The sequence below is a fragment of the Dromaius novaehollandiae genome, chromosome 10 (genome assembly GCF_036370855.1).
Source record: "Dromaius novaehollandiae isolate bDroNov1 chromosome 10, bDroNov1.hap1, whole genome shotgun sequence".
NCBI classification, from domain to species: domain Eukaryota; kingdom Metazoa; phylum Chordata; class Aves; order Casuariiformes; family Dromaiidae; genus Dromaius; species Dromaius novaehollandiae.
The window spans coordinates 1426969-1440397 of NC_088107.1; the positions used below are offsets into that span (position 1 = coordinate 1426969).

At 56.5% G+C, this 13429-nt stretch overlaps 1 long non-coding RNA gene across 1 annotated transcript; it reads right to left on the reverse strand.

Annotated features, from left to right (window-relative positions):
- Positions 1–3580: 3580 nt before the first annotated feature.
- On the reverse strand, positions 3581–12367 carry LOC135329382 (uncharacterized). Its single transcript, XR_010390842.1, has 3 exons — positions 12127–12367; positions 6762–6900; positions 3581–5529 (listed from the first exon to the last, which is right to left on the reverse strand). It is a non-coding gene; the product is annotated as an uncharacterized LOC135329382 (long non-coding RNA).
- Between the last annotated feature and the right edge of the window lie 1062 nt (positions 12368–13429).

A 13429-nucleotide genomic window follows, 5' to 3' on the forward strand; every position in this document is an offset into this window, starting at 1 on the left:
CACGGTCGAAACACCGGGAAACGCGCTAACGCCACGCGGGAGGCGTTCGGATCAAGCGGCTGCTCCCTGCGAGCGCCCTGGACGGTCGGAGCTGTCTCCTGCCAACGCGGAGCCCGGCACCGCTCCTCCGCCCGCGCCACGTTTGAGTGAAGCTTCCTAAAATAGCAGAGCCTTAACGGCACCTGATTTGCATCCAAGTGATTTGAATAAGCAGTCGGCAGCAGGCAGCGATGCGCTGATGCTGCCGACGACGCGGTGACGGCAGCGAGGGACCGCCGAGCCGGGCCGGTGACACCCCGCCCCGGGGAGCAGGCTTCTCCTCCCGTCCTTTTAACCTGCAGCCAACTCCGTGCACATTTGGACAAAGCAAACAGCAACGCTGGTGTTTAGACCCGAGCCATGACAAATTGTACAACAGTATGTCATGTTGACGCTGACTGACAAATGCCTTTGGGAGACCGACAAAAACACAGCTGCGCCTGTATCCCCCGATTAGCGGCCGACAAGCTGTGCATCACCGGCAGAGGTTTGGCGGGGCTGCCACAGTCTTCTAATTACCTCGCAGACAAGGATGAATTTCTGAAGGTGGGTGAGCCTCCAGAAGGAGACCGAGAGTCTTCAAAGTAAAGGAAAGTCACCAGTTTTGCAGTGGAAAAACATAGTAATTAAGGACCTCTTTTGTCTCTGTCAAACACAAGTTATTCCAAGCCTTGTCAAGGCTTAGTTCCAATTAGACGTAGCATCGGAGGGTTTAAGAGCAGAAGGGACCATTTAGCAACCTCCTAAGCGCTACCAGCTCTAGGAGCTCGCCCAGGTTTCCGCGTCAAGCCCACGAGCTCCCCGTCCAGCTGGAGCTGCCGGCTCAGGAGACTCGCGGGTTTTCTCCTCCCAGGAGGGACCCGGCCGGCTGCCCACGGTCTCGCGTCTTTACCTTAATCCTCGTTGCGCTTTTTCTGGCTTCTATCAATTGAGCGCGCTCAGAGATGTCCTCCCCCAGCCTGTACGGTGATCAGGTCGCTCCTTGACCCCTTGACAACTTCTTCGTTCCCAGCTGCGCAACCTGGCCCTTCCTTGGCTGCGTTAGCGTTCCCCTTCCCGAGGACCCAGCGTGGCCGTGGAGCTGACCTTCCCCGGGACCTACCACCCCTCCAGCTTCTGCAGCAGCAGGACGGCTACCAGGGGTGACACGATTTTCTCCCAGATGCTGCTAGAGACTTGGACTATCACCGGCCCCCGCACAGAGCCCTGGGGGCCCGTGCCCACCGTTAATCCCAGCAGAAGGCTTTGCTAGGACCTGTCTCCTCTGATGGCACAACGGGGTTTCCAGCAGTAAGTCCCAGCAAGCGGTGTTACCTCTGTCGCTCCCGAGCTGCCCCGAAAAGGGCCAAAAGCTTCCCAGCTGGCGACCCGGCCAGCTTTGGCTTAGATGCACAAAATGCCCAACTCGGGCATGACACCACGTTTTTCCTGAGACAGCAATACCCTGCTTTTGTTTTCTACCTGGAAAACCACCTGGAAGACGGAGTTGTACCAGAGCCCAAAGGGCACCATGCCATCACCGGTGAGTCAGGGAAACGGGGCAGCAATTAGGCACGAATCAAGCAGTGCAATCAAGGATCAGTCGATGAAACTCACTATCAATCAAGAAAATCAATCAATAAAGCAACCCATCCATGCAAGTTCTGCTTGATGGTATGTTTGGTCCTGCGTTGAGTACCTGGTGCCCCAGAGGGAACGTAAGCTGGAGAGGCTTCCAGAGGGGATCCGGACGCCCCGGGTTCGGAGCCGTAGGGACACGGCCTGCTCCTGCCCCGCGGGGCTCGGGGAGAGGATGGAGCCGGGCGAGCGGCAGAAGGGTAAAGCAAGGGACTTTCACATGACGAACCTGCGTCCCAGGGAAGCTTCTCTCCAGCTCTAGGCTTAAACTCACTCTACCCATTAGAAAAGCATTAGAAAAGCCCACGGAGCAGCGCAGCCCCTTCAGACCTGCCTGGAGTCCGGCGGAGAATCAGTGCAACGGGGAGGAACTCCTTTATAGGGCGGATAGGGTGTTTTTTTGTTTTTTGTTTTTTCTTTTTTTGAGTTCCTCATAACCCCAATTGCAATTTTGTTCATTACCGAGACCATCATTATAAGCTTTTTTTTAATCAAGGCATCCAAAATTCATAACGATTCCAGGAGAAATCAACCCCCTTTGAAGCAGAGATTTCCTCTATCTGCTCAGCGGTTTCTCATTTTCCCAGTGGAGCCGAGAGGACGAGCAGAGCTCAAGCAGCCTCAGCTCCACCGAGCCCCACGCTGCCCACGGGGCCTCGCGGAGGCCGGGGGTCACCGGGGAAGGACGCGTCTCCTCGGGGGAGCCGAGCCCCTGCCCTCCCCGCCGCCTGCTTCACCGGCCCTGATGCTCCAGAGCTTCTGCCGGGAAACGCTGGCTGTCATTGCCATGCCAGTGCCGTTGACATGGAGTTCGACCATGTTCCTTTCTCCTGCCCCTCACGTCCCTACCTCCTCTTAGGGTAAAACCACCAATATTCCACATTTCGCTGTTTCAGGGATGAGAGAGCACTTCTTGCAGCTCCTCCAGCACCTTCACCGCTCAGCACTGGGCATCCTGCCCCGCGCCTCCTGCAAGGGCCGCGTTAGACGAGCTGGGCTCGAGGCTGAGAGTCGGCCAGAACGGGCAAATCTTCTGCGCCGTGGTCTCCTGGGGCGGGAGGACAGTGTCCTTCCTTCGGGGAGATGCGGGCACGGGGGGATCCCCACTCGGAGGGGACCAGCCCCGCACCAGGGCCAGCAGCCGGGGAGCAGTGGTGGTGGTGTGGAGGGGGGGGGAACGCCCCAAGCCAACCTACCTTTGGAAGCTCCCATAACCTAAATCACATGCAGCTGTGAAAATGGGGCAGGAACTCCATTTAAAGCCTCTGCAGCAAAAAAAAAAAAAAAAAAAAAAGGGAAACCAGAGGCATCGATTGCACCGACAGCACTAAAATAAGCATCGCTCCCACAATTCACCGAGGCTTGTTCCCACCTAGCGCTCGGCGGGAAGCAGATGGCCTGTCGAGGGACGGCTCTTGCCCATGGGTACGGGTGGGTTTTGGTTTTGATGAGCGCTGCACATGCGAGAGCCGAACATCTGCAGCTGCCATGTGGTGCTTGCGGCAGGCCGGGCGCCCGACCAGCGCGGGGCCGCCCGCATCCAGAGCCGCAACACCACCGCGAGCTAAACACCATAAATTATTCATGACCGAGTTATTTGTGGTGCAGAGGGTCCATCAGCGACTTTGATTAAAAATCCAATGAGTAATGAATATGCAAAAGCAAGCGACTGCTCGGAGGAACAGATTTGTCAAGTTGTCCATACTTCATCCAGATAAAGAAAAATCTCAAGAGGTCCCGAAATTGAAAAACTTACCATCAGATCACAGCATTATCTTAATGATCAAATCCCCTCTGCCACACAGACACTTTGCATGAATCTGAATAGGAAAATATTTGTATCTTAAATTCGAAGTAAGGGCAGCAGGAAGAGAGGCGCGCGCACGAGAGGAAATGTGATTTTAATTCACATTGTGACTCCACAGCCATTTAATTATTTTAATTAGGCTTAATTAGTGGTAAATTTACAATGATATGCTTGATACCTGGCATTAAATCTTTCATGCATAAATGTTTTGTTAAAATGAGAAAATAGGCACGTGGCATTCTGCCAGCAATTAGTGCTGAATGTTCTAATGAGAGATTACTGCTCTGCCATGATTCATTACGACAGGCGCCGCGGCAAAGCTGCCGGTGTTTTGCTGCGCGGACGGTGACTCCCTCGCTCCCACCTGCATCCCCGTCGTTTCAGCCCGCGTCCGGGTGCAACGGGGCGCAGCGGCTGCCAGAGCCAGGGCGTTTTCCGAGGAAGTCCCGGCAGCGAGGTGCGGCCCTCCGCCCAGGGACCGGCGGCCTCGTCCTCCAGGATTCCCACTTAGCACCTTTCAGAAGAAATAAAGGAAACCCCGAACCTAACCAGCGGCTGCCCGTCCCTGCTCCGCGCTGCCGCGGGGAGCGAACGGCCTCGGTACCATCTCGGATTGCGCTAATGACTTCTTAGGGCTGCGTTCGTGTAAGGTGATCCGAGGAATTAGGGAGAAGAGATGCCAAAGAACGTTATAAGAGTGCTAATTTAGCATGAAACCCCCAAAGTTCAGAAGAGAAAAATCCCTGCGTTGCTGAAAATAACAATAACAAGCAAGAAGCAGAGCACTAGAGAGAAAGCACGGGATTTTTCAGAAGTAAAAGGCCTGGGGATGCAACTTCCACAGAAAATTTCATTCCTGCAAGGCACAAGAGCCCTGGGCGACAGCCCGGTTCCTCCGCCGGGGCACCAGCGTGCCCTTTGGGGGACGTTGCTGCTCGCTGCGGGGTCGCGTCCACTTTTTGTTTTGTTTCCAACAAATCGGGGAAGACTCTGAACTCTACTTGGAAATGGTGAGATTTTCCCTTTTCTTCAAGATTCCTCATGGAAACTGGCCGCTTTTCCCCGGCACAGCTCTGGCTGCAGTAATTCTTAGGCACCTTTGAAAACCCTTTGATGAAACCAGATGAAAGGTGATTTATTAGAAGCCTCTGTCACGTTTGAAACGCAGCTTTTGGCTTGCCATTGATCCCGTGCTTGATGGACCAATTCTGCCACTGCAAGAGATGAAAGAAAACATTTCCCCCGCCTAAAAGCGGAACAGGATTTTATTCCGCGCTGCTTCTCCGAGGGCCTCCTGAACAGCACGAAACGCTGGGGACTTCGAGAGCGTCTGCTCACGGGTGCTGGACGTCCAGAAGGAGCCCTATCCCGCGTGAACGAAACCGGTTCACAGAGGGTATAGTCTGGTTTGCATTCTGCCGTACCATCACCAGCACAGCCCATTACTGCTGTGTTTACACGTTTGTATAATAAAACGTAACATTGCACTAAATGCATCAAACCCGCAAGATGTGGCCGCTGAAGAAAATACAGGCTGGAAACGCTGTGAAGAGAGGAAACGCACGGAGATGAGATGTCTCTGCGCTGCAAGGGAACGTGCTTGATCTTAATGGAAACCTTCCCTTGGAAAAGCTGGAAGCAGACTGGCGCGCGGGAAAACCGACACGTTTGGGCCGTCTTCCACGCAGCACGGTGACAGCGCGCCGTGCTCTGCCGTCGCTCGGAGGAGCTCGGGGAGCGGAGGGGCCGCGGCGTCCCGGAGGGTCGGCCGTGCCGCGGCCGCTGCACCCAGCTGCAACCCGCAGCTCTCGGCGCCGTCGCTTCTCACCCCTATTGCAAACCACGTCATTTGGAGGCATGGTGGGGTGCAACGGGAAGACCGCCTCTTCCCGCCGGGATGGGATCACTCCAGGACCAGGAGAGAGGTTACAGCAGCAGAGCTGCTTTTGCCTGTCACAGAAACCAGGACCAGGTGGAGTTAGTGCTGTTACGAGTCCCGAGGACCCCTCACTCGCTGCTGGTGCTACCACCCCGGAGCCACGCGAAGGTCTGGGCCGCCTCCTTTTCTGTTAAAAGGAAACAAGAATTCCCCTCTTGCTCATGCAACAAAATAGCACATTTTGGGTCTACCCAAATTACCTCCAAAATCCAAACAGAGCTGTTGTGTAGTGACACAAGCGATTAAAGGACTGCTAAAAATTCCTCCTCTTCCCTGGTTCTGCAAGCGGCCCTGCGGCGCGGTGCCGGCTCCGCTCCCGGCACGGGGCACGCAGCAGCCAGGCGCGCATCCCAGCTGGAAGCGCCCCGCGAACGCGCCGGGCGCCCGCTCCGCTCAGCGCGCCTGCGAGTGCAGCCCGTTTGCACGGGCAAGCCCCGGGTCTGCGTCGCAGACGAGCCGCCAGGGCCTGCAGCCGCCCCGGGTTGAGCGCGAGGATGCAAAGGGAGCGGCTGGCCATGGGCAGCACGAGGGAGGCCAGGGAACCAAGGGAGAGATGGTAGAAACTGCAGCAAGACCTGGCAGAGCTGCACTGCGGTAGTGCAGTGACCCCTCCGCGGCAAGGGCTGCTAAACCCTGCCCAAAACCCGAGCCGAGCACCACCGAGCCGAGCTGCTTCCTGCGCCCGGCAGCTCCGGGCCCATGTGCACCGCGGAGCTCAGCAAGGAGCCAGGGACGTTTTGGTGGCAATATTCTTGCATCGTCTGTAAATCACCTCGGAGCCCGCGCATGCCCGCATGGAGATACATAAGGATAACCCAATTGTGGAGCTTTAATGGCCTAACTGCAAGACATCCAAGGGAATAAGGCGTGCGGTCGATCAATACGCATGCCTTTCAGCTCAGAATGAAGCAACTGGAAATTATTTCACTACTCTGGGCATTAAAGGTCATAAGTTGAAAATTGCAAAACATCCTTCCTCCACAGCACAAGAGAATTGCAGCACTTAGTAATACACCAGCCTGAGAAGCTGCTGAGTTTAAAATATGTGGGAAAAGGTGGTTTGGTTGGGTTACCATGAAAAAAAGTGGAGATAAGCAACAAGGCTCCAGAGACCGTATAAAGCTCTCGGCAACCGCATGCAAGTGAGTTATTTGAAATATATGAAGAATGAATGTTTGTTTTGCAGATGATGGCCCAATATTTCCTCATTAGCCAGCAAAGAGAGTACAACCCTCCCTTGTTACTGCGCAAATGAGGTGGTCAGGCTCTTTGGGAGAACAATTTGATTTGCATCTCTGCACTAGGTTAGGGTCGTCTGAACTTCTAAAAAGCAAATGAAACACCAAGTGTTGCATATACCTGGACTGCCACGAAGGAAGCGTCGCACCTCCCGTAACTGCTGGTGTCAGCCCAGCAGGGAACTCTTGCCGTCCTCGCGGGAGACCAACCCCGTGCAGGCAAGCGCGCTCCGGTGCTGCTCTCCCTTAGGTCGTTGTTTCTGCAGGGAAAAAAAGAGAAAATTGTAGCAGAGGAGCCTGGCGAGGCAGCCGAGGAGGGTCTGCACTGCATTCGCCCAGAGCACAGGGTAAAGCGCAGGGAAGCACCACGGGCGTCGTGGTTCCACGGGATGCGTCTGATCGTCCACCGGTGCCGATGGTGACACGGGAAGGCCTGGGGCAAGGGCGGGGGAGCAGTGCCCATTCCCGCTGGGGCTGGCCGCGGGGACACGTCACTTCGTCACACAGCGGTGCTCCTATTCGGTGCTTGGCTTGCCTAGGGACCGCAGGGAGACTGAGGATCCCGCCTCGAGAGATCGCGACCTGCCAGCGCGGGGGCTGCAGCACGGCTGCTCTCTGCCTGGGGCACGGCGAGCGGGGAGCCGGCGGGGCCGCGCAGACCTGGGGCTCCCGTCCCACCAAAAGCGACGAGGAGGCACGAGTCCGCACAGCCCCCCCGCCGCGGGCTGCAACCGCGGCCCGGGCAGGTGACGACTCCGGATAACACCTTCTGCACCGGCGCTGCGGGGCCGGGCTGAGGAGGAAGAGCCCGGAGACGAACGGCTGAGGCTGGGAGAAAACACAAAAACACAAATCCCCGGTGGCAAAAGCCACATGACCGGCGTCTCCCGGAATCCTCTCCGGGCTCATGCACGGCAGGAGCATCCTGCCCCGGCGCTCCCGGCCCGAGCAGCGCGGTGCTGCCGAAGGGGCCGTGCCGCTGCCTCCGCACCTTCCCCTGCTGCACCGCTAACGGGAACCGCAACCGTGCAGCCGCGTGAGAATAAAGTCAGACGGAGAGGAAGGAGGTCGATCCAGACCAAAAACCAGCAAGACTTCTGGGGAAGGCTCACATCAGCCCTTCGTTTCATTTTGGTTTTTTTTTCAAACCAGCTGACTTGTCCCTCCTGTTTCTGCTCATTTTCACGTGGAAATGCTTTAGTGAGGAAATAATCTCGTGCCCTAATCTCTTGTCTCAGTGAGATTAATGCTTTGTACAGAAACCAACCCATGGAGAAGTTCAAGATACAGGTGCCTAATGTTTCAATTACAAACCCACTAAAAATCACAGGAAGATGAATTCCCGTGTTTCCTAACTGCAGTTAAGTGCACCGTGAGGATATTAACTATCTCCACGGTCCTATTGATCTTCCTGTCTCCTGCCACCGCTGGAAACAATTAGAGGTCAATAAGCGACATGAGCTGAAATTTACAGCTGTCAGATAAACCATTTGGAAATATTTCCTTGCCCTTTTACATCGGTGGTTCTGCCAATACTGCAATCAAATACTTTTTATGGAAAAGAAAGTATCTTAAAAAATGTGTTGTGTCCCACGGACCGGGAGTCGCAGCCACCGGCCGGCTGCTGGCAGCCCTGAGAGCAAAGTCCGGTGCTCGAACAACAGTCAGACTTGTTTTAACAGCACCATCCGCCCGGGAGTCCCATTAACGTGTTCACCCTCACAGGGACCCTGTGGAGGAGGAATGAGAAATATTCATCTTTGGGAATGCCGGAAGAGTCCTCTTCCGATGAGGAAACCCGGCACCTGCACGGGGTGCCCGGACGCCTGGACGAGGTCTCCTAAGGAGCAGAGGACGTCCAGGAGTTTGCCTCAAACGTGATGGTCCTGCTCCTTCGGGGACCATCGCACCTGGGGCAAAACCGCTGCGCTTGAGGCGAGCACAGGGACGTCCCAGGCGCGGAGGCACCCGCTGCCCAGCCCCGAGCAAGAACACCGGGGATCCAGGCCAGCGCGGTGCAAGCTCGTTCTGCTCGCGGCAAGAGATACTCCACCTGAAGAGATGCACAGTTCTCACATTAAAAAAGCAAACAAAAAAACCCAGCCATAAAGGCTACACATACATGACAGATTTACTAAAGAAGCAATTCACTGCAGTGCCACCAAGCAAGTGTTCATACAGCTCAATTTTGTAAGGAATCATTCATGGTACATTTAGTAAGGCTCCAGGATGAATGGGCCGAAGCAGCCTCCTGCTATTTATCTCCTATTTTCCTTGCTTGTTAACTCCTCCTCCTCCAACTCGGCTGTCCTCGTGCCGCCATCCCCAAGCAGCGGTGGCTGGACGGTGAAGGCAATGCCCACGCTGATGCCCTGCAGAGAGCGGCGCCGGGAAGGACCAGCTCCCTCTGAAGAAGAAGGGGCATTTCCAAAAGCTCCAGACTATCCACATTTCGGCTGACCTCAGGCCCCGCTACGCGGGTGGCAATGCAACAGGACCCCCTTTGCATACAGGCCAATGCACCATGCTGGCCAGCCGTCACCGCGAGCCCTCCTCTGCTCCTGAGCACCAGCCACATCTCAGGGACTTGCTCAAGCCGTTCCCGAAATCCCACCCCACGTGCGTCTCCTTCCTGGGGATCCCAGTGGTTGGTTCTTCTGGATGCTACACGCGTGCTGGTAAAATACCACCTCCTCTTGCCGTTTCCTCTGCGTCAGGGCATTAAATGAGCTCCCAGGGCCGCAGGAATAAGTCACAGCCCATCGCTCCGCAAAGGGCTGGGCCAGAACCGCAGACGCCAGCGCCGTCGCCTCGGCCACGCCAGCCCGCCGACCGCGGCGGGGGTCCGCCTCCTCCGGAAGGGCCTCCCGGGCCTTCGCCCGCCGAGCTCCCTGCTGCCGACGAGCGAAATCCCTTCCTCGCCTGGCCCTGCAGCAAGCAGCACGCCAGCGCCGTAAGGAAAGGGAAAGATGCTTCCTCACCGAGCCTTCTCCTCCTGCCCGCGAAATCATCGCCGTCCAGGGAACCGACCTCCTCCCGGGGACAAGCAGCATCCGCGTGAGAGAGCTGCTGGATCACGGTGAAGTTTGAGATGAAAAACCTGCTTTTCACGCGGCCATGCTCACGGATCATCTCTCAGAGATGGAAACGATGAGGAGTATGGAGCGTACGGAAACCAAACGGCACGGAGTGCAACACTATCGACGTTCAAAAGCTCTCCTCTAATCACTGGCTAATTAAAGGACCCAGCTTATTTCCTGCACTGGGTCTTTGAACCTGCACATTAGCATTTAGTTCATGGCTACAGTTAGAAAACGTCAGAATAGACGCATTGGCCTCATCTCGAGAGGCCCAGACTCTCCGCAGCACATCTCAAGCCGAATGGTCCCTGCGTCCGGCGACAGCGTCACTGGGGGACACGGGCCGCTCCTGCCGCACGGCTACCCGGACGCGTGCCGATGGAGCAAGCCCCGTGCAGGAACCGCGTGGCCGAAGCAAACCTGAGCAGAAAGCTCCATGTGAGCCTTCTGGGTGGCTCAGCACAGCACCAGCTCCAGAATATTTTCCAAAGTCTTCTAGGTTTTGAGATAATTCTCATGATTACCAGAAAACACGATGTTACTGCAAGAAGTAGCACGTCCACGTCTTGTCCTGATCTCCCTAACCCCTGCAGGAAAGGGGGGTAGATGGACATGGACGCATCCCATCTTGTTCAATTTATGTTCTAGTTTTTCAAATGTGAGTTTAAATGAAAATGGCTGAACTGGCATCCCGAGATACTCAAGCTTTTCTACCCGAAGGCTGGGTTTAGCTATTCCCATAAGCGCAACCGTACCCTCTGCACCCAGAAAGGTGATGGGACGAGAAAGGCAGCGTCCACTTCTACCCCATCTCACGCCCATCTGCTGAAGCATCCAGCAGGGCTGCTGCGCTGTTTTCTGCAGCTTGAATACATTTCCCACAGACCCCGAACGGAGGCAACCATTCATTAAAGGCGTCTGTCTTAAAACGGATCCTGCACGTCCCGGAGCGGCTAGATCACATTTATGCCTTCTGACTTCACCCTGCAACACCGTGAGTTTTGACAGGGAGGGAGGCACGCATCTGTGCCTGTGTGCCAGTGGGAACAATTTTGTCAACAGCACTTTAACATCCAAGTGATTCTCATCGCAGCTGTTACGAGGAGCGCTGGGAAGTGCAATAAAAATAGTTTTATTAAATAAATTATCTAGCGTTTGCATACACCGTGCATAAAAACGTACACCCAGATACTGACTTCAAACGCTCCGAGGGTCCAGCTCCAGCCTGGTAACAGCCCTGAGAGTAAGAAACAGCGAAGGAACCCACCCCTGCCCCGTTATTCCAGATGGCAAACACGGGCTGGAGCGGGAGACTTGGCACTTCCTAATTAAATACAACCCGGTGCCAGCGCCGAGGAAGCGGCCGAAGCAGCAGCAGATGCTGACTATGGAGGATGCACCCAATTGCCAGGATTCAGAGGCAGAGCCAGGATTTGGGGGACACCATGGGCTGTCACCCCCGCTCCGGGCAGCAGCACCCACGCGAACGCCGGGAGGGCAGAGCACTGCTGCCCGGGCTCTGCGTATCGCTTGCCGACGGGTCAAGCAGGTCTGCGGCACTCCCCAAGGTGCAGGACAGCAGAGAGATTTATTCCGACTATTAGCAGCATAAAAGAAACGTGTCACCGAGCTACGGCTCACAAGAGAAGGACTGCTCTTGCAGCAGGCCCCGTGGGTAGGTGCGCAGATGGGCAGGAGAACTGTGCAACACGACACACACCGCAGTGCAAGACAGGCGGTCAGCAGCTTCTCCAAGCCTGCAGGCTACATCGAGTCGCTTGAGGACCAAGGAACAAATGAGCAACGATCTGAAGTTATAACTGTAGGACGTGGTATCTAAAAGCTGCCAAACTATTGCTTTAAGAGAGCTGAGTACTGAAACAGCCTCTGAAACCCGTAAGACGAGCCCCAAATGCTCAGGGGTCACGAGCCCTGGGAAAACACGTGGTCAGGGCTGCTGGGGTCCGGGACGGAGCAGGTAACGTCTGCACACGCTGCTCGGCAGAGCCAAAAAAGAAAAGCTCCAGGACGGATGCGTCCGCCAGCCTCCATCGGCTCCTCGAGGGCCTTCCCGCACACGAGAGACGTGGCGAGCACTTCCCCACGCAAACCCAGGAACGGTGCCGTGCGGGTCGCCTGGACGCGCTGGCCTCGAGGGACGCCCTGCCCTGCCAGCTCCCTCCCGGGGCTCGGCCGTCCCGCGCACCCGGCAGCCGTCCGCCTCCCCGCCAGCCCGCTCCCAGCGCGTCTCCTGCTCTGCCCCAAGCCTCGGTCGTGCGGAAGATGAAGGCCACGGTAAGACCGAGCCCCTCCCCTTGGCGTGCAGTTTTCCATGCCCTTTTGAAACACAAACGCCAGCCATGCGAGGCACGAGAAAACACCCCCGCGCAGTTACTCGTTACCTACCATCGCGTCCGAGAAGCCGTACGACTCTGTGGCACCAAGATCACGGTCTCGAGCTTCCAGGACATGCACGTTGCTGCTCAGTCGCAAGTCTGGGTGCAGGCAGGTGAAGGACTGAATGAGAAATCACTGAATCCAGAAATTGGGATAATTATAGCTGTCAAGTAGAACTCATCCTCTCTCGAAATTATATCTTCCATCCAAGGCAGGGAAATCCAATTCACAGCAGCACTGATTTCTGAAAGCCCGGCCCAAACCACGGGCTAAGTACACAGTACTACACAGCACACTGACAGTTCACACGCCGACCCTGCAACATGCATCTGCTAGACCTCACCGCAGCTCAGGGGAGTCGCATGCATGCTCTCCTGGGAGCGGGAGCATGTGTTTTGTCACACGTACCATGATCACAGCTTTAAAATTCTGCAAGTATGCTGAGCTCATTACTGACGGTGCCACCTGACCCCCCCGCGGGCCAGGGCGCGGGATCAAACCCCCACGTGGCTCCCATCCGAGCCCGAGCTGAGCAGCGGCCCATGCCCGAGGGAAGGCTGGACAGCAGCATCTGCGGAGGCAGCGGGCATGGAGGAATGCCGTCCTCCATCCAGCTCTGGAGAGCTCATGCTTTAGCTGTGAGCAAAATGCGTTCCCCTGGCTTCAAAGGACAAGTGCTGGCAGCCTGTGAGCGGGTACATCATTACAAAAAGTCTCACGGAGAAGAGGAAACTGAGACACTCTCTCCTTGGCTCCAGGAGCCACCTTTCCAAGGGAGATGCACCTTCCCGGGACGGGATGCAGGCAGGGAGAGCGTGGCCCGGGCGGGCAGCACCACCGCAGCGACGTTGCCCGACGCTCGGGCAGCTGCAGCCCGCAGCAGGCCGGCTGGCACGAGAGCAGCATCCTCCAGACGCCGGAGAGGGCCAAGAACCTGCACGGCACGCCGCGAACAACGCCCGCTCCCCCGCGCCGAGCCGCACCCGGCACCGGGCAGAGCTGCAGTCGCGGGAACGGAATTGGCCTCGGGCTCCCCGTGCCGAGCAGGCACCGAGGGAGGGAACCCGCAGCTTGGTTTCGGGAGGGTGAGTTACAAAGCGGAGGAAACGGTCCAAAGGCAGCATGCACGTCTCAGCTGCAAAACCAGGCGCCAGCCCCTGCACGCAGCACGCCAAGCTCATCGCTGCACGCAGGAGGATGGATGCTGTTAAATCACACAGAGTGGGGGGCCACAAAAGTCACCCGGTCTGTCCCCCAGCCCCAAAAAACCGTATACTCTGCTTAAATAACCACATAGCAGAAATACCTGGCT